We start from the raw sequence: 21,632 nt of genomic DNA on the forward strand, positions 1-21,632 counted from the left end.
TTTTGTAGTCAGTGTATTAATTCATTTGCCTGGAATCGCAAATGGGAGGAAGGAGCGTTGCGACTAAACAAATACGATTGAAACTTTACTTTTAGATAGTATGTACATACATGGTATTTGTGTAGGTTTGGAGGGTGTATGTATATGTATATAATATAGTCATATGTAGGTGATATTTTTATTGATTTGTTTCTAAATAAATCGAGAAAACAAATAATCGGTTATAAGGACCCCGCGATCCTGGTCTATACACTATAACAGAAAAGGGAAAATAGAAAAATTGATAGGAATCGTCGCTGACGCCATTTTACGTGACGGTTTTTCTGGATCGGGATGCTTTTCACCGCATTGACCGTGTTATTGTACTCCTTTGCACGTTGAATAGTTTATTACCAACCTGTTGCTACCAATATTGAATTGAAACAGACGGGAGACTGACGGGAATACCCTTTCAAAGCTCGGTTTTTTGGTTTGTAAGTTTATCGTTTACGCCACCGTAGTACCTTGCGCGGCTTGCGTAGTGTGTGAAGTTCTCTTACGCTGAATGACATTTATGCCTGTTGGCTTGCATTTATAGCATGTCGCTTCTTCCTAGTGCCCACAGACTACACGGAACAGCGTTAGGTGTCGTCTCAGTTAAACTTCGACAAGATTAATATCTCGCTTCACTGTCATTTAAACATCACTATTTATATTAGTTTTGTTTTCAGGAAGCATGTGAAATATATGGGTCAGTTGTGAGAATCTAGGTTCTGGCTATATGTTTTTTGGCAGATAACTATATTTTTTTACCGTGCGTAATTATTGACACAGTTACATTCAAGCGTCATGACTTTATTTTACTTTCAAATCATGGATTTTTTTTGACAAATTGTGAATTATACATATTTCACAAGAGGATGCAACTCGTTAAAACCTATTTGTACCCCATTTCTCCTCAAATACATTTTCATATTTTATAACACTTGTAGCGTATACCTCACTGACCTCAGGAGACTAGTACGAGTACGGGTATGCAACCTCGAGTGCCTTAGTCAATACTGATATAATCTTTTCATACCTAAGAAACCTTCTTCATTTTATTTATCATAAATCAGTTATATCCTTTACTCTTAGCTCTTTCATTTACATTATCTGTATCCTATTTTTATATAAAAAATCGAAAGATCGATCGATTTTACGATCACTGTGCCGATTCTATGCGGTGCCCTGTGCACCATTTGGGTGCGAATAGAGTTCAATCGTTAAAAATTTATATCTTGCTATCAAAGTATGAAGATTTGTCATCAACTCTGCACAACTGACAACCAAATGCTTACACTCTTGGAAGATTTAATTCCAGAACGTCAGTCTGTAAATTTTCATTAAAACCTACGAGCAAAATTGAGTGAGTTGTTTATATCATTCCAATTGTCTCCCTTTTGAATTGCTCTATCGCTTTTCTCTCGGTGTCTTGGTCCTCAGTGGGTTTAGGATCGTGTCGTGTGGTGTTTTATAACTTAGTTGCACCCTTTTGGCACCGCGACCATAGTTGAAATGGGGCCAAATAACACGTCGGATTCCCTACATTTCTTTCCGCAATGGTACGCAACACGGCCACGGATTTATGACGCGGCCGTTTGGATGTACCCTCCAATGCGTCAATGGAAAAATTTCTCATTTCGATTTCGTTGAAAATCAGAATTTGAATCAGAACGATGACAAATTATGTGACCGCGCGGTCTGATTAATACAATCTACTTAGATTTTATTCTTTTTTTTTTTCTTTACAATTCGCTCTTTCTGTGATTACTCAATATCGCATTTTCACAAACTTTAAACTAAACACCAGTTCTCATCAATCTCGAGATGAATATAAATAAAATATGACAAAAATGAAATTTCACAATGCATATACCGCCCTCGCATTTTGGGGCCGTCTTTTTTTCATATAATAATTTCTTAACGTCTTTCTTTCGCGTGAATTGGTCTTAACGAAGCTTAAAGTATTGTTTTTTTTCTACAAAAAATAAATGAAATAACCAAAGAAAACGTTTTAAACTATGTTTTATTGTTTTTGTAAAATGTTTAATAAAACGTGTTAAGAAATTTCGTCATGATGAATAAATAACCGCGTAAGATTTCCGTTTCCAGAAAACTCTTTAAATCTCCCCCGACGTTAACATATCGTTCGTGGAAAACATAATCGCCTCGTTATTTAATTATCATTTTTATTACCTCCTCTTCTCGATAAATAATTATTCCAGGAGATGATATCAATCTTTTCTTACGCTCCGGAGGAAGTATCACATTTTATTTATTTATATTGTTTATTTTTTAAAGTTTTAAAATATTCTATATTTTTATGATCTATACAATTCGAATGCTGCATATTTGCTTAAGACAAAGTAGGTTTTTGATGTAAATAATTAATTGATTTTAATATTTTAAACTTTCATTCGCTTTTTTAAATTTTCAACAATATAGCATAATTCTTTTTTCGTCGTCCTTTTTGTCGTCACATGTGCTGTGAAGTGGATAACCCTTCTCCATCTAGAACGATCCTATATATACATATCATTGAACATATCATTAGTCATCTTTATTTGTTCTCGCGATGTGGTATTTTGTTATCACTACTGAGACTATTGATGATCCGTTAGCCTATTGTTCACGCGTATTTCAAATAAAGGCGCAACATCTCAGTTTTGGTGCACCGTCAATCGGTGGTGTAGAACAGAGTATATTGATACATTGCACTATGGAGCCGCGGGACTGATGTTGAAAAAATAATAAATTTACGTTTACACTTCATCAAAGACGAATTTGTTTCAACTAAGTCACCCGTAGAGCGTGAGTTTGACATGTATTTGGAGTGCTCTCATGGGAGAGAGCGAGTCCCTTACCTTACTTCGTACTTTTGTTTTATCCTCATGGGACTCGTACATATTAGCAGTGTACATTTCACACAATCTAGTACGAGTACGGGTATGGAAATCCGTGTGCTCTAGCTATTGCTGCTATTCTATTTTTCCTTAATACTCTCTTACCGCTACTTCTCTTCCATATCCTTTCGCATATAGTAGTAATGTCTTTCGCTAACATAATTTACTTCCCTATTTTACTACTATATATATATATATATATATATATATATATATATATATATATATATATATATATATATATATATATATATATATATATATATATATATATATATATATATATATATATATATATATATATATATATATATTATATATATATATATATATATATATATATATATATATATATATATATATATATATATATATATATATATATATATATATATATATATATATATATATATATATATATATATATATATATATATATATATATATATATATATATATATATATATATATATATATATATATATATATATATATATATATATATATATATATATATATATATATATATATATATATATATATATATATATATATATATATATATATATATATATATATATATATATATATATATATATATATATATATATATATATATATATATATATATATATATATATATATATATATATATATATATATATATATATATATATATATATATATATATATATATATATATATATATATATATATATATATATATATATATATATATATATATATATATATATATATATATATATATATATATATATATATATATATATATATATATATATATATTTATATATATATATATATATATATATATATATATATATATATATATATATATATATATGTATGTATTTGCAGCGCTGGCCTGATCATCCTACCTTCATACAATCTTGATTGAGTTTCTAACGCATTCATTTGATGCAGTGCCCTACGCACTACGTGGGTTCGGATACTGACAGAAGAGGAGTTTTTGGTTTATTTGAAATGTTCATTAAAATACGTTGAATCACCTGTTACTGCTCCTCTGATCACTGGAAATAGCATGACAATATAAAAAAAACCCTTGCATGTTTCAAAATTCAATAGTTTTTTTAAAAGCTAATTTTTGTTTCCCAAACTCCATAAAATAATAATCTGCTAAAGTAAGCTGTTCACCTCCGAGGTGTTAGCCCGATTGCGACCAAATGCGCTTAAAATACTTAAAAGGGCACGGGCGCATTACCGGGCAGGTTAAAGTGAACGTACACATTCTCGTCCCCTTGGAGTTGTGTGGGACTTGCCCAACAAGCCGCGAGGTGTGTGCACATATTCCGGGAGCGCCGGGACGCGCCGCGCGCCGCGCGCCGGCCGGTTGCGGTTCTCGGACCATATGGCCGGGACCGGATACCGCAAGTTGAGGAACAATCCGGGGAATATTTACCCTAAACAATTCCTTATGGCAGCAAAGCTTGATTTATGTCTGTGTATCCACCATGACTGAATGTTTGTATAGAACTGTTAACATTCGTATGGTCATCGCTGTTTTTACACCGCTATATCGTAACCTAGATTCTAACAATAATGTATCGTCCCAATTTATTGATTCGATTATATTCATTGAAAAGTAATTATTAACAATATTTGGAGTATGACATCTTTAATTTTTCCCACTACAGTAAAAAATGCCATCTTTGTTGAGGTATCAATAAAAATCTTGATACGAGAAATCATTGTCTTCTCTCAAATCGTGTTATTTCAAAATGTATTATATTTAAATGAAGCAATATTCCGATGGAGCAAAGAACAACCGTTGTGAGGGCAAAGGTCAATGATGGGCACAAGTCTGAGGTAAATGTCACAGACTTGTGCCCTTATTCCGCGTTACCAAAGATATAATGGCAATATCCATGCACAGTACAATTATGCTCTTCAATTAAAGTAACGAGTATTTATCATGTAAGCGAACCACGGAAAAGTGACAATTTTAATATTATAACACAATAATTAAATTGACAATTTCGTAAATTTAAGCGTGTGATTTTTTCTGCATACAAGGTATACCTTTTAAAAAAATTCATGATATGTGTGTGTGTGTGTGTGTGTGTTTGTGTCTGTGTTTGCAGCGTGTTTATGGGTCTAGGGCGGCGGATTGCCCAACATTATACTAACGTGTGTTTTTGTGTAAAAAATACTCATTAGCACAACTGTGTTTTCTTTATAATGAGTTCTATTACAACTCATAAATCGGCCATATTTTTTTTCTGTCGATTTTCCTATTGACGTTTTTGGTGAAAATATTTGCTTCTAACATGTCGTTTTTGTTACATGTTAATTTGAAAGAGTCCCTATAAAAAATAGAAAACTTTGTTATGGTGACTGCGCATGTTTCGTGAGATAGCTCTTATTATTTTACTATATGTTAATAAAATGATAATAAGCATCTCAATGTTTTACAGTGTTTGTTTCTTTTTCATCTCAATAAAACCGATTTCTGTATTAATTTCCTTTGATTTAACATTCACAGATCTTCACACCACGCGAGACTCTTGACCTTTCTCATTTGTTGAATAATATTTTCCTGTGTTTATCGTCATAGCCTTCTATGCCCACTCCTTTTGTCATTTTTAATGTGTTTTTAACGTCTCTCGGACGGTAAATGCTCTGACGTCCACGTTTGCGGGTAGACCATTTAGAGCTTTCGCGCATTCTCGCTTTGTTTAGACCGATGTTTTGATAGTTCTAAGACTTCTATTATTAACATAACGGTATCGTAAACGTTTGTTCAGTTTGTTTCTATCTAGCCGAGATGATTCACCGCGGTCCGTTTTGAATCTCTTATTGTAAATTATGTAATGTAAATGACAGCCCGTCATAGTTACTTTTTTTAGCCTAACAGTTTCTTCAAATGTTTTTTTTTACAGTTTTTTTATATTTATTAATATTCGTATCTTTTAAAATACTTTTCTTCTATTCATTAAACACTACCCTGCGAAAAGAACGATATAGTATTTTTGGTGGTCCGATTCTTACTATTGGTACTCTAAGTGTTCTTTTCATCTTAAAATTAATCTCGTGTCAATCAAATATATGTCAATTATGAAATCTTGAGTTGTAAACAATGAAAACTAAAGAAAAATGCTAGTCCTTATGATTTTTTAAACGATTAAAGAAAACAAATGTAGTATATATTGCACAAAAAAATCGAAAAGGGGATCAATTAAAGTCACTTCATTGAATCCAATAGGTGCAACAAATTAATGAATTTTTATTATCATCATTTTCCTACCCGATATCGTTTAGTAATTCTTTCAGAGACTAAAATAGTCTAACACACGTCACACGAAGTTGAATGAATAAACAATAGTATATTACAGTCGGAATGATATTTATTTGCATCCTTTATTTCGACTGTATATTAATCAATCTCAGATTCAGCCGAAAATTCCTTGTGTAAATATGATTTTAGCTATACAATACGAACCTACTGGGAAGAATGCAGATTCTGAATCGTATAAATAATGATCCTAGACGCATTTCACATAACATTACACGCAATTTATCCGCACAATTACATGTTTCGCGAGTAACTTGTACTGTAATGCTTTATAATTTTGTCGTTCCTTCGGAGAGTTTTTTGGAATCTCAATTGTCTGTAACTATTAACTCTAATTTTACGAAGTACAAATTTAAAATATGTTTTGTTCTTTAATAATTATTTCCGTATGCTCGGGCGATTAAACTTATCTTAAATTTTGATGGTGTTATTCATATGAAATAAATATTGTTACTTAAAATACACGCGTATTAATGCACGACACGACAAAATATAAATCCATCGGTTTCGAGGTATTTTGCATCGGTTTTAGACTAGTTAATCAAATGTTCGAGTTCTAAGAACTGGGATTTGATTGTATAACATACGCCTAAGATTTGTTGAAAGTAAAACAAAAATGTATTATTTGTGTTGATATCTTAACATAGATGATTGTGCTATCGACATGGTAATCTGAAGGGTTTACTACCTGGCTCCAAATATCACCATCTTTGTAATAGCCCTTATGTGGGATAAAATCCAGAATATTGTGAATATAAATGATGACACTCAAAATATTGTTCAATAGGTAATGTGTGCATATTAGAACGATCATTTTCTTAGGTCAGAGGTCCATTGTTTAGCCTTAGTGTGGTGTTTACAGATCAGGAACTCAACTGAAAGTGTAGTTTCCTAGGCCATTTGTGTTGAGTTGGTTCGGAGTTCGCTCTCAACAGTTTACGTTGCGAGTTCCGATCGTCAATGCGGTAAGCACAAAATAGAACGCGAGTAGGTACGGTTATTAGGGAATCCTAAACAATACCGTTCGGTGGAGAATCGTCGAGGATTATATCGTGTACTATGGCGGGTGTTCTGCGGGATACTTTCTGTTTTGCTGTATGCACACGATACGCAACATTTTGAGCTGAAATCCTCGAGACGGATGTACGTTGGTATTCAAATTTATTCAGTTGTAAAACATTGGCAATAGTTTTAACTACAATCTTGATTACCCAAAATGGGTAATTTTATGTTATAATAAACACATTTACCTCGGTAGGTACTCGTATACTATTTAAGAAAAGTTAATATATTTGAAATATTACCTTAATTTTTCTTTGACTCCATATGGTGTATTGAGCACCGCATCAAATTCATACGGTGGTTATGTAGTCAATAACTTTATGAAGGCAAGATCTGTCTAGCGATCAGTTCAGATTACATTCATGGGTTTAGGAATATAATATACTTGTATTTGAGGGGATACGGAAGACGAAATGAAGGAGTTGAGGGCGATGAACATGACTGCTATACTCGTATGGCTACTCAAAGTTGCAACACACTTATACTAGCTTGTATAACTTGTATAATAATGTGTACGAGTCACTTGTGATCGTATTGAAAGTAATTAGGTGAAATATAATAATGTTAAAGAATTGTTTTAACATTTCCAGGGTTCAAGGGTAAATGAACACGTTCGCTGTTTATATATTTCAACATTCATTGATTAATATATAAGACATCGGAATACTTAAGGTTTCTTATCATAGTTGCTATAATCGCGAATATTACAATGTAACGCCGAAGGGAGACGCGGTGTAGGAAGAAAACGCATCGTCTAATACCTGAATGTAAATGCGTATGTTGATGTTTTCCTTCTGCGTAATGTACCCACTGAGATATTCGTGTACCGTACATTATATTTTACAATTAATTGAACGTGACATGCAGCCAAAGATTTTATCTCTTGAGGTGCAAACAAATCGCTATAGTTGTCACTTGTAGTACATCTCATTACTATTGTCGCTAGTGCACTATTATGTTATGTATGGTAGGTTCTCACTAGTGATAACTAATCAACTAATATTACTTATGATTAGGTGTTAGCCACACATCGGCCCTTTAATTGTATTCTATGTTAAAACATTTTTTTTCGTTTATGATAACCGATGTAAAATAAAACTACGACACGCCTTTTAAAAGCGACAAGTTTTTTTTCGTTGAGTACTCAAAAAAATTAAGGGATCATAAGTCATATATTTGAATATTTTCAAACGATTCGTATTTGGTATAAAGGAAAAATCGCGTTGATCGAGTCGTTTATGGTTTATGGTAATAGTTTATGGACCACTTGGTTACATAACAATACGCGTGTCGGATGACGTGCGGACCAGAGCCGAGAGATACAATGAACAGATTTTATTGAAACATTATTCTTGTTTCGTATTATTGCATATGCTATGAAGTTTTTACTACGTGGGCGCAGCAGTATGCAAGAAGGCAATTATATGTGGTCAGTCCGCAAATTACGTTAATCCATACCTATTTCCTACGAACGTGAAGCTTACTTTGTTGCTGGGTAAAAATCGGATGACTTGCCTATTTTATTTAAATGTCTGTGCTTTCAAAAAGTGCTATTCTGACTCGAGCATATTGTTTTTTTTCAGCGGGAGCTTAAATAATAAATTATCAACACTTTTTAATAAGGGTTGAACGTAGCTTTTGCCGTGTGCTTGATTACATATCGCAATAGCGTTCGGTATTTTTTATACAAATTTTTTTTGACTACGCTTTTTAATTTTTTTTTTGTTGTTTTGTGCGATTTTAATTATATATATAAGTATATATATATATGTATATATATATATATATATATATATATATATATATATATATATATATATATATATATATATATATATATATATATAAGTATATATATATATATATAAGTATATATATAAGTATATATATATATATAAGTATATATATATATATATATATATATATAAGTATATATATATATATATATATATATATATATATATATATATATATAAGTATATATATATATATATGTATATATATATATATATATATATATATATATATATATATATATATATATATATATATATATATATATATATATATATATATATATATATATATATATATATATATATATATATATATATATATATATATATATATATATATATATATATATATATATATATATATATATATATATATATATATATATATATATATATATATATATATATATATATATATATATATATATATATATATATATATATATATATATATATATATATATATATATATATATATATATATATATATATATATATATATATATATATATATATATATATATATATATATATATATATATATATATATATATATATATATATATATATATATATATATATATATATATATATATATATATATATATATACCACCTGCTTTTGGCTTCGGCTGGAAGGGAATTATATGTCACGAGCAGCTTACTTCTCTTAGGAAAACGGTGTCTCAGTGCTTCTCTCGAAAGAAAATGCAGACAAAAGTTTGTTTCCGTCGGGGGTTTCAAGGCCGAGTGTAAAAATATGATTGCGCGGGACGGCGGGGGGGGGGGAGCTTTTGGTGTTTACTTCTCCTAGAAAACGTACTCATCACTTAGTCGAGTTTACGAATCGCCTTGAATATTATTTTTATAAAATGATTTGACATGTACTCGCGCACGAGACCCGCATGTTTTTCCATTTAGAAAATTTAGGAATATCTCATTTGTGTCGAGAAGGTCGTTTTTTTTCAATTAAAAAAACATGTTGGCGCCTCTTTTTGGCAGCCCAACAGTTTGTCTATTTGTCTATTGTACTTGTCCCGCATTCTTCTCGCTTCGACTCATTTCCAACTCGATTCATTTCGGCGCGAGAAATACTCTCCCGAAAATTGAACTTACATTTACATTATTACTATATTTCTTCATTTTTAGTTTGGGGGCGTGTGGCATGACCCAGTAGCACATATTATATTGTATATGATATTATTATATATATATATATATATATATATATATATATATATATATATATATATATATATATATATATATATATATATATATATATATATATATATATATATATATATATATATATATATATATATATATATATATATATATATAATATATAATATATATATAATATACATATATAAATATATATATATATATAAATATACATATATATAAATATACATATATATATATATATATATATATATATATATATATATATATATATATATATAATGTAATATTATTTTGTACGCTAACGCCTCCTAACATAACGTTCTAGAACTGCGAAAAATACGTGTGAAACATTTAAAAATTTAAACAATCATCGTTCTGGTTCCCAAGCAGTCGAAAAACCCCAAACGAATTATTGATTTTTTCTCTCTATTTTAAATTAAACTAAAAACCTTAAAAAAGCAATTTACGCTCTTAAAAAAGGAAAATCCACTGCGTCGCCCAGTGCCCGGTCTCCAATACGGCCAGTGCGACAAATCGTTTAGCCATTTTTCATCCGTGTGTAGGAAGGCACTTAACGACTGGGATATTTTAATCTTGAATCAAATTTGTGCCGCGGTCTGCAGGTTTGCTAAAAATACATATTTATCATAAATAGGGATCTCTATCCAGAAAAATACACGTTTTTATTGGACTAATTTTATGTTATAATGATCATATTATTTAGCTGTCCGTGACACCATAATTTTGACATAGTCGTTTAGATGTTATATTGTCCGACAAGAAAATAGAACACCCATTTAAATAGTGATAACTTTATCAAGCTTCGAGATTTTAGTAAACATAAAAATGTCGTTATTATCAAAGTTCTACAGGTTAATTATTCACATAGGAATAAGAACATACTTCACGCAGACAGTGATTATAGATTTAATATTCAAAATGTAGTTAATTTATTTGTTAGGATTGTCAGATGTTTTTCCGTTTACAGCATAAAAAATACCTTTAATTAAGTCTTATCATAAAGTTTATATTAAATACATGTTTTTTCCAAATGTTTTGAAGAGTTTATATTAATTATTAAAATACACGTTTTTGTAGTTTTACCCGTAATTATGTTAAAAATTTCTTGAATAAAATACATATTTATACCGTAATAAAAACTCTAACTGAATCCGTAACGATTATTATACGGAATTAGTAATTCTTAATACGAATTTGATATTAAAATGTTCTGAATTACATATTAACTTTCTTCACATAGGAATAAAATACGTGTATTTTTTTCATTTATAATATCCGATAATTCCAGTACAAGTTTTTAAAAAATCTCATACTACTGTATATTAAAATAGAATAATATTCCTGAGTTTGTGGCATAAGATGCACTTACTGATGTCGGTCAAGTAACTCTTAGTACGACATCTTTCCCTAACGACCCTGTCGAGTGTTACGGCGAATTATATGTGTCTTGTGTATATTGATTTTAATATTTTTATTTAAAGAACGCGCGTAGATCAGGTGTGATACATATCCATTTGGATTTGCTCTTTTTGCACTGACACTTCGTCCAAAGCTGCTTGCGGTTATGCAAAGGCCACTCTAAATATTTACTCGTAGTTTTTTCCTCATTACAACATACTCGTAGATGCAAAGCCGACGATAGACACTCACCAGAAGGCCCCTTTTGTAGATAATAGTTTTTACTTCGCTTTTCTTACTGATACAAGAAAAATGGGATACAACCCACAATTTGTGGACAAAGATTCATACACACTCAAAATATTGTGAATTATGTAACTGGTCTCTATAGGTAACCTGAAATAGAAAATGATATTTTCAGGCGTTTCCTAGTATGTAAAACAATTCGGAAAAGATTTTCACGTGCTACAGCTATTTACGTTAAAACCTGCATTTTAACAAAAAATCGCTAGGTCTTAAACTTGTTATTAAAATGAAGATTTTCATTAATTAAATAAATTTAACATACTTAATTAAATTAAATTAAATTTAATATGCTTATTTCAAACGAAAATCGCAAATGAGGTTTTTTTTCGAATAAGACGTCGTGTTTTGTCACTTGCATCATAAATACAACATATTGACATTTGAGTAATGTGGTCGTCAATTGTGGGTAGAATAGTGAATAATATACAATGTACAAGATTGTCTATTAAATCAACCAATGACAGATCGTAAGCCCAATAAATTCCAACCACATAAACTCACGTTGCATAATTTGTTTTCTATTAAGAGCACACTCAAAATATTACTTACATAATTCTATTCCGGCGTACTAAAAAGCCACGAGTTGCAAAGTTTTATATAGCTTTGGATTATCTTCATTAAAGCTCCAAACTTATGTGAATGAATATGTGTAGCTGGTTAATGTTGTGTTTTTATTGATGTGATCGGTGTTAAGGTTCCCGCTCTCAAAGGTTAACACTTTTTACTTTATCGCTTTGTCGGCTCTTCGATTACCCTCCCATTTCTCTCTTAACTTTTAAATGCCGGAGTATTTCTTAAACGTTAATATTTTTGGTCGAAAAATAACAGTAACCATTACTTATTTTAATTTTGAGAATCGTTAAAATCATATCATTAAATAATGTTTTTGAAATAGCTAATTAAAAAATAGGGCGTCATTGTATTAATATTTTTTTTGTCAATTGTCAAAATTCGATGAATTTTGATACAATGTCATGTATTCCGCAAGGGTTTTGTCTTGGTTTCCTTTTATTTATTTATTTGCTTATATTGCAGAATAAGGCGTAATCTAGTATAGATAATTTTTGTTTATCGTATCTTAAAAAAATAGATTCCCTGATATTCTGATGATTTTATCCAAGTTCCTTAAATTTTCTCTCTATTTTTAAAGGTTTTTATTTTTATTGTTTTATGTAAAAATACGCTGAGGCTGCTGGCTTCATTTTTGCGTCAAATGCTTTTATTTTGTTAATATTTTACATATGAAAATATTTTTTACGTGTAATAGTCCGATTACGTCTCGCCATTTGGCTTTGGAATCCATTTAGTCGTTATTGCTTGTTCGGATTTAGAGTTAACTCGCTTAATGGCCTTTCGTACTAATACTAATAGACTAGACTCGCAAGAGGGACATTCGGGGAAGTGTTCATTAACTTCTTTAATATAATATTATAACATGTAACATCATTGATACTCGGGCGCCAACTCGTTTATTTTATCGTCTTATAAACCCCTTCATCAACCACTCTGGTTAGATATAATAAAAAACAACAACGTATACACATATACAAGTATTAAAAAAATAAGTACTTGTATTGTTTATATTACAAAATACCAAGTTCGATTCTACATTGGCAAAAATAACTGGAAGAGTGACGGGTGCAAGGAAAATAGGAAAGTGGATTTTTTTCTTGAACTTTTTTCGCAAACAATTTGTGGCAAAGTTGTTTTTTTTTATAAACTTTATAAAATAAAACCATTTTGTGTTTAACCACTTTTTTACTGGCACATTTTTCTCCAACCAGTTTTGACAAGAACTTCGCCATCATCAGGGTTAAACTTGTACTAATTCTATAACATTGAAATATTCATAGTTAGGTGATTGGTGATAGGGAAAGGGGAATGATGAAAGTTCGAGTCAAAGACAATTGTAAGAAACGACACACCACGATATCAATATCGACTGGCATTATTAAATCATTGGGTAGGTGACAGTTAACTGAGGAGTTTGTTTACATTAATCTATGTACCTTAAAACCAGGATACTGAGAAGGAAAGAATATCGTCATAATTTTAAATAATATATGAAAATTTGAACGCCGTTCTCTTGGTGTTTGATCTGAAATGTAATATTTTTGTATTTATTTTGCATGTTGCTTTTACTATTTAACACGCACGTAACGTGTCTCGAGACAGGATACTACTCGTGAAATTATATATGAAGTCGTTCAGGATATAATCGGCGAAAAGTGAAAGACAGGAGATTTTTGTAGGTAATATCTCCGAGAGCGTTAAATGAGGTGCGCTTTATGATATACGCTTAGCGTTTTGTAAAGATTCCGTTTCATAATTCTCGTAATATTTATTTTATTATCGGTATTAATAGCGGCTGAGTTGTAGATTTATTCTGTACAAACACCCCCGTAACGGGTGGCATGCGACATTTGGCCCGCGATTTTTCGCGGACAAACTAATGGCTAAAGTTTTTTCGCCCGCAGCGTGGAGGATTATTATTGGCGAGTCCGTCCGACCGAAACGCCCGAACCTTGACCGTGACAGTATAAGCGCGGGGAGATAATAAACGTACAAACATTTAATAACTCTCTCCTGACGGCTTTTCCAGAAACAAAGTTCGCGAATACGTTTTTATTTTCGTGTTTTTAACGGCTTATTTATTTTAAACAAGGGAACACATTGAAGCGTTTGGCAACTCATTTTTTTGTGGTGTAATAATTTTATATCTGCCTAATTTATTACCTTACATAGTATTCTTATAAAAATGAATTTCTTATATTAAAAAAAATATATATATAAATATATATATATATATATATATATATATATATATATATATATATATATATATATATATATATATATATATATATATATATATATATATATATATATATATATATATATATATATATATATATATATATATATATATATATATATATATATATATATATATATATATATATATATATATATATATATATATATATATATATATATATATATATATATATATATATATATATATATATATATATAATATTCTCAGGTATTTAATTTTGGCATTGGAGTGTAACAAGGTTAATGATAAACCGTAAATCAAATTATTTTATTAAGATATTTTTTTCGTCATCCGGGCATATCGTCCAATTATTGTATCCCAAGTACCTTTACTGATTCTGTACTAATTTTTAAGAAATAACTTGCAATTTCAAAGCAAAGTGTATGAGAGTATTTTTGTTATTTTCTTGATTTTGGAGATGCTGCTCTTTTACGAAAGATAGTGGTTTTCAAGGGCAACTCGCCAAGTCGATTTATTGTTGACGGATCCGCCTACGCAATGAACGGAGTATACACCGTTGGAATGGTAATTGATGGCGCTATTTTCCCTTTTTCATAGCAGCCGATATAAATATTACAACACATTCGTTACATCGAGTTATCGGCTTGTGGTCGCTGTATTATTTGCTAAATATTTCCGTCTTTTCCCAGACTTCTCGGAGCTAGTGACGAAAATATTCAAATAGAAAATTTAAAAAACGCACCAATGTTAACATTAAAGCGACTATGCGGTCAAAATATTCGTATGTGCTCTACTAAACTGAAGAAAATATTCGTATTATTTTTACATTTGATTTGTGTTGTATTTATTTTGGGTAATACACTAAAAAATGAAGACAACTCACTTTAGTTCTTTAATTTGGTACTTAGAGTTGGTAGGTATAATTTGTGACAATCTGTCATTCGAATATGCTACAGTATTCTAAAATAATCCACTCATCAATCTGAAATAAGGTACAAAACTTCAATAATTTAGAACAAATAATATATTTCATAATAAATCGAGTAAATAAATAGAAAGCCGGAAATAATCGCTTTTAGGGACTGGCACTGTTGGTATGTAAAAATTGTTAATAACAAACAGCATGTAATCGTTAGGTCTTCGGATTTTTATATTTTTTCCAGATGCTTAAAAATATGCAAAATTTTATTGAATGGATATATCAAAACAGTACCGTTAGGTGCCAAATCCATATTAATGAGAACATGTCATCATTCGTTGTTATTAATGATTGATATTTTTGCTGCTTAAACATGATCATTCCTGATGGAGAGATTTTAACTGGAATTTCTATTTTGACATTCAAATTGTGATTTTTTTGACGCATTTTTCATTTTCATTCAATGTTGTGATACCTTTAACAGCAATCAATAGGTTACATTCTATAAAACTTAATAATATTGAATGCGCATTTATCATAATACGTAATTTTATTGGGCGCTTTTATTACTACTCGTGTTCTTTTATTCGCGTCTTGCAGTCAAGATGTTAATTTGAATCTCTGACACGTGCAGAAACGACACGCGCCTTTTTTTAGATTAACGACGAAAGAAAATGTATCACAACGTATGAAAATAGTATTGTGATGTTCTTAAGGGAATGGAATTTTATTCCGGAAATTCTTGCAAAAATGTCACTTTTATAAATAATCCGAGAGCTCGTCAGAGATGAATTTTCGTTTTACTTTTTCATTTTCGTATTGAGGCCCGTTGCAGCCAAAAAATAACTAGGAACAGTTAAAAAATCGCGGGCACCAAAATGTGTGTTGGCCTGTGTTCTCATATTGTAAGTGAATTACCGACGATTGAGACTCGTGCGTCAAAAGGGGAATTATACCGCCTTCGTTAAACATAACTCAGTTTTTATTATTTATATTCGTACCTATGCTTGCAATATTCCTCGAACTTATTCTGGTGTGTTCGCTATACAGCTGGTCTTGAAATATTCCGTGAACTGATTCTGGTGTGTTTGTTACACTGTTGATCGATCTCATATTTTCTTTATTTCACCTCTGACTAGACCTTTCTTTTATAATAATTTATTTTAACTCTCAAAATGTTAGGTATATTCTCAATATTATAACAATAGTTTTTTAATAGCATGTTTATAAAACGTTAAATATTTATTTTGAAAGTATGAAACGAAATAACATTATTTAAAAACAAGGTAGAATCAAAATAACAATGAAATGTATGGGAAATATAATTCGAGCACTCAAAAAATAAGCTCTGAAGACAGGTTTATAAATTACTTTGTTTTTTAAATAATCTAAGTCACTCTAATAGCGTTGACTTCTCGTATAAATCCAATATATCAAGGCAGGCGCACTGTCCGCAGCATTAATTTGAATACATACGTTTACGTAAGTTGTATTTCACGTCAAGTGTGAATAATATATTTTTATTATATTATCCGCTTGCATTTATTCTATCGACGTGTCGCTTCTTTAATGGAGTACTGAATTTTAGAAGTTAGATTCAATTAATTTTTATAGACAGTGGACATGTAATCGACAAATTTTGTAATAAATAAATGCTGAATTATTTATAATGTCATAGACGGTTTCTTTTTTTCATTTTTATTTTCTCCGTTTTTTAAATGTCGCGTAACAAAATTTGAGGTATCATAGTCGAATTAAAATATAGTATGTACAATGTATGCGAATGATGTGATTCATACCATGAATGTTGGCAGGGCGAGTGTTCGACAATAATCCGTTTCCCCTCTCCTGTAGTTAGCGAGTGCTGATATTGTACAGTGTAACTAGGAATTCCACACTAATACTTCTCGTTCAGCCCACACGGTCTGCGATATAGGAAAAGCAATAATTATCCTACCAACTAAATCCAAAATAAACAATAAAAACTTTTAATGGATAAAAAAACAATGTTGTATACAAATAGATAATAATAATAATAAAATTGGATAACTTATATAGCGCCGTTTTCGATATAGACACCACTCTCCTAAATTATCATCTAAAGCACATCAGGGGTGGTCAATAAATGAATGTCAATGTTTACGTTATAAGGGAAGTGTAGCGATAATTATTTGCGACTTACACATTTACAGTATTATTGACCAACCCAAAGCGCTTAAAACTCGTTGCACTGAAGTGGATTACACATATCTAAATAAACTCTAATTTGATATATCAACTACTGTTTTGGATTATTTAGTCGACTCTCAATATGCTGCGCATTTGATCGTGATAATTATTTAATTCTCCATTGTATTTAGGAATGTACACAAATCCTCATTCCCGTGTATTGCGGATGGTGAAATAATTGTATCCAATTTATATATTCCTTAATTGAAGAAAGATCTCTGGCGCTCTTGGACGTCAATCCGGTAGTTCCTAATGGCCGCTCCAGAAATAGAAAGCTGCTAGTAGATGCAAGTTGCGCAACTCATCATTCCCGGATAGTTCCATATACAGGGTTATTGTGAAATACGATTTTGAGTCACTCTGACCGAATACAGATTTTGCACTGCTCAGAATTCGCCATGTTAATTATACGATAGTAAATATAAATATATTTTCTTCTTTAATAGTTTTATTTACCTCTCTGAAACATTTTATTTAGTAATATTATCAGACCTAACGCAAATTGTCTAAGGAATTAATAATTAGTATTAAATATATTAAGATTTTTCTCTACTCGGATAAATAATGTATGGTATTATCATACAATCATTATAAAATAATATACTAGTGCTTTTATCCACACGAGCCATTTGCATCATTGTAGAAACGGAAAGACGGATTCCAGTATAAAAATCATCCCCTCGTTGTTCTTTCGGAATACAAACCCTGTATACAATACTAATAAACTTATTGCAGCCTGTTGCCAATTCGAGCAACAAAGTAGCGGACATTGTGCCGCGCATTCACACATATCTCGAGACATACATACATATTATTACCAATAAAATTGCCGCCCATTTGAAGAAGCATATTCCTAGTGCACAACGAAATGGGCAGCCGCGCTCTTAAAATGTGCGGCCTGCGTAAACAACAAATTGTAAATGTATCATAGGTTAGGCATTAGAACTCATCGCTGGAACTAATGGAGGTTATAAAATTTTAACGTTGTAAGGCTTAAGATCATTTACTGTATTTTTTTACTCACATAAATTTGTTATTTGAATGATTTATAAAATAAATATAAACAAAAACTAAAGATGACGAACGCCCTAGGTTCACTTTTTTTTTAAATAAAAAAAACTAAATAAACCGTCACGTCTCCCATATCAGTCGTCATTAAAATAAAAGATACACGTGGCCTTTCGAATTAGGGAATTTGTACCCGTCTGTCGACTAGCAGTTTAGTGCAGACGCTACCTAGGTGCATTCGAAATGTCATTAGTTAAATAACTTTAAGAAATCATTAGAGACGTGTTTGGTCTCATTAATTCAAGAGTCATTAATTCGAGCACAAATGTTTGCAGAATGATATATGAACTGTTCTGCACATTGATATGTGTTACCGTTCGCAATGAAATTAACATCGACTATAGTGTCGGGTTGCATACTTCACTACCATTATTACGCAATCCAGCCTCTTTACTTGGACGATCTCTGACGGACAATGGATCATCTCCTGTACCTATAATATGGCGATGTGTGTACAAACGTTCACTATTATTATATAATAGCTCTTACCGTGCGTTAACACTTGACAAATAATAGCTTTCTTTAATGAGTCATTCATTTTCTTTTGTTCAGATTTAAATCCACACATGTTAAATATTTAGCTTATTTCTACTTGTCTGTGATTGTGTCAGATTATTGAATGAAATCTGTGTACGATTTACTTTAAAAACGACGTCCTTAATGTATGTAAATTTAATAAATAATTATGTAGAAATATAAATGGAAATTATCTGCCAACCGTATGAAATTGCGCAATCTCGTAGACTATTTTAATTGGTTTTAAAAAGTACGTCAAAGTTCGTTGTCTCTTTCTTCGCTCTGACTTTTCTTCTTCATAGTACATATTTTCCTCGCATTTTGGTTCGGTTCGTTGTACGAAGGATTTGCACTTCAGTTCTTTTTGTGTATCTAATTTTCTCTCTTTTTTAACCAGGAGCGTGACTTCCCGTTCGTATTTGTAGGTGTTTTATTGATATATCGTTTAATTACTTATTTATGAAAATTGACTATGAATGTAATCTGTATTTCGGTTTGCGTCGGTATTCTTACTGTATAATTTTCACTATTATTGATCATTTATATTCACTTTTTTTACAACATTTTGAGTGTGTCCAAATACTTGTTCACAGATCTGGATTATCTCCAATTATAGGAGTTATTTTTCATATTATTTTTTGACATCTCATCAAAGATTAAGAAGAATATGGAAGTCTGGGCATTTACGGGGCTGACCGGCATAGACTGGTTTAAGTAATCACTACACAGTGATCACTTCAACCAGCCTATGACGGTCGTCAGCCCCGTAAATGTCCAGACTTCCATATTCTTCTTCATCGTTGGCGAGATGTGATTTTTTTATTATATATATTTACATTTCTCATGGTTAAATGCTATCATAATTTTCATTAAGATTCGCTGATTCACGTTGCTGGTAAATTGCATTGTTTATGTTTATAGTCTTCTGTTGATGTCGTTCCGCGGTCTGCAACGAACATTCGTAGTGAGTTAACCCCTGCAGACTTGATTACTGATGTACTTGGACATGATTTAGAAAATTATTTTTTCATTATTATTTGAAATTTTTATATATTTTTTCCAATATACATATTTAGTTATCAAATCCCTTTTATCATTTATATTGTGGAATATTAAGTAAAACAATATTATACTCAAGGTGGCGCAGAAAATGCAATTAACTTAATCAATAAATTCATAACCTTTTACATTGATTGCACGAATTTTATACTACTTTAACTTGTACTGCTGTTTGACGGGCATTGATAAGTCAACCTAAGGTACAAGGCAGCTAGTTCTAAGATTGATATGTCGAAATATGACGTAATTTTCTCTCACCCCTTATCCGTTAATGATGGCGTTGGTCACCTCTTTCTACCGATTTTAAATTGACTATTTAATTCGGGAGAATGTTTTATGTATATTGTATGCAAATTTACAAATTATGGACAGGTCGTGCGGTATATTTCAGAAGTGTATCAAGTTGACGCGCCTATTAATGGCCTATTGATCAAATACATTAAAACTGGGAGCTTTGTTATTCAAAATAAATGTGTCTTTGAAACGAATGGTATTGTCTCGAAGTGCTGTCAGTGCGTAAACGCATAATTTTATCTAGTTACTGTAGCGGAATGAGTAAACGGATCACGATTCGTACATTTCTAGATCGTTCCGTATAAATGAGCTGCCGCCGGTATCGGTTCGCGAATCGGCGCCTCGGGTATACCTGTTAGCGCTGCCCGCTGCCCACGTGCCCGGAGCAGGTTTTCCTCCCACGGATTTCATTACAACCTATCAGCGATTATACATCGGATTTTGTTGTTTACTGCCAGACCGGGGTTGACGTAATCTCTCGTATCGACCGCGTACGTAAGTCTAGGCGTTTTGTTTAGGATGCAATCAGTGTCATGAGAAGCTCGGAGATGGATGGTCATGGACGGTCCAGAGATTCGCGATCCGTGCGCTGCGATCGATCAATCATACGCGTCTGCGAGATAATGAAATCGTAATTGCATAATTTCCCTCGTCGGTTGGTCGAGGTGTGTTGCGAGTTGAAGGCTGTTGATTTTTAGTATGTAAAATGAACATGT

General features: G+C 31.1%; 1 protein-coding gene across 4 annotated transcripts in view; it reads left to right on the forward strand.

Annotated features, from left to right (window-relative positions):
• Mrtf (Myocardin-related transcription factor) overlaps window positions 1-21,632 on the forward strand; it is a 103,653-nt gene that overhangs the window by 52,563 nt on the left and 29,458 nt on the right. The gene's annotated exons all lie outside the window — the stretch shown is intronic.

The sequence above is a fragment of the Brachycentrus maculatus genome, unplaced genomic scaffold, assembly GCF_059751285.1.
Source record: "Brachycentrus maculatus isolate JH-2025_06_01 unplaced genomic scaffold, ASM5975128v1 h1tg000272l, whole genome shotgun sequence".
Taxonomy (NCBI): Eukaryota; Metazoa; Arthropoda; class Insecta; order Trichoptera; family Brachycentridae; genus Brachycentrus; species Brachycentrus maculatus.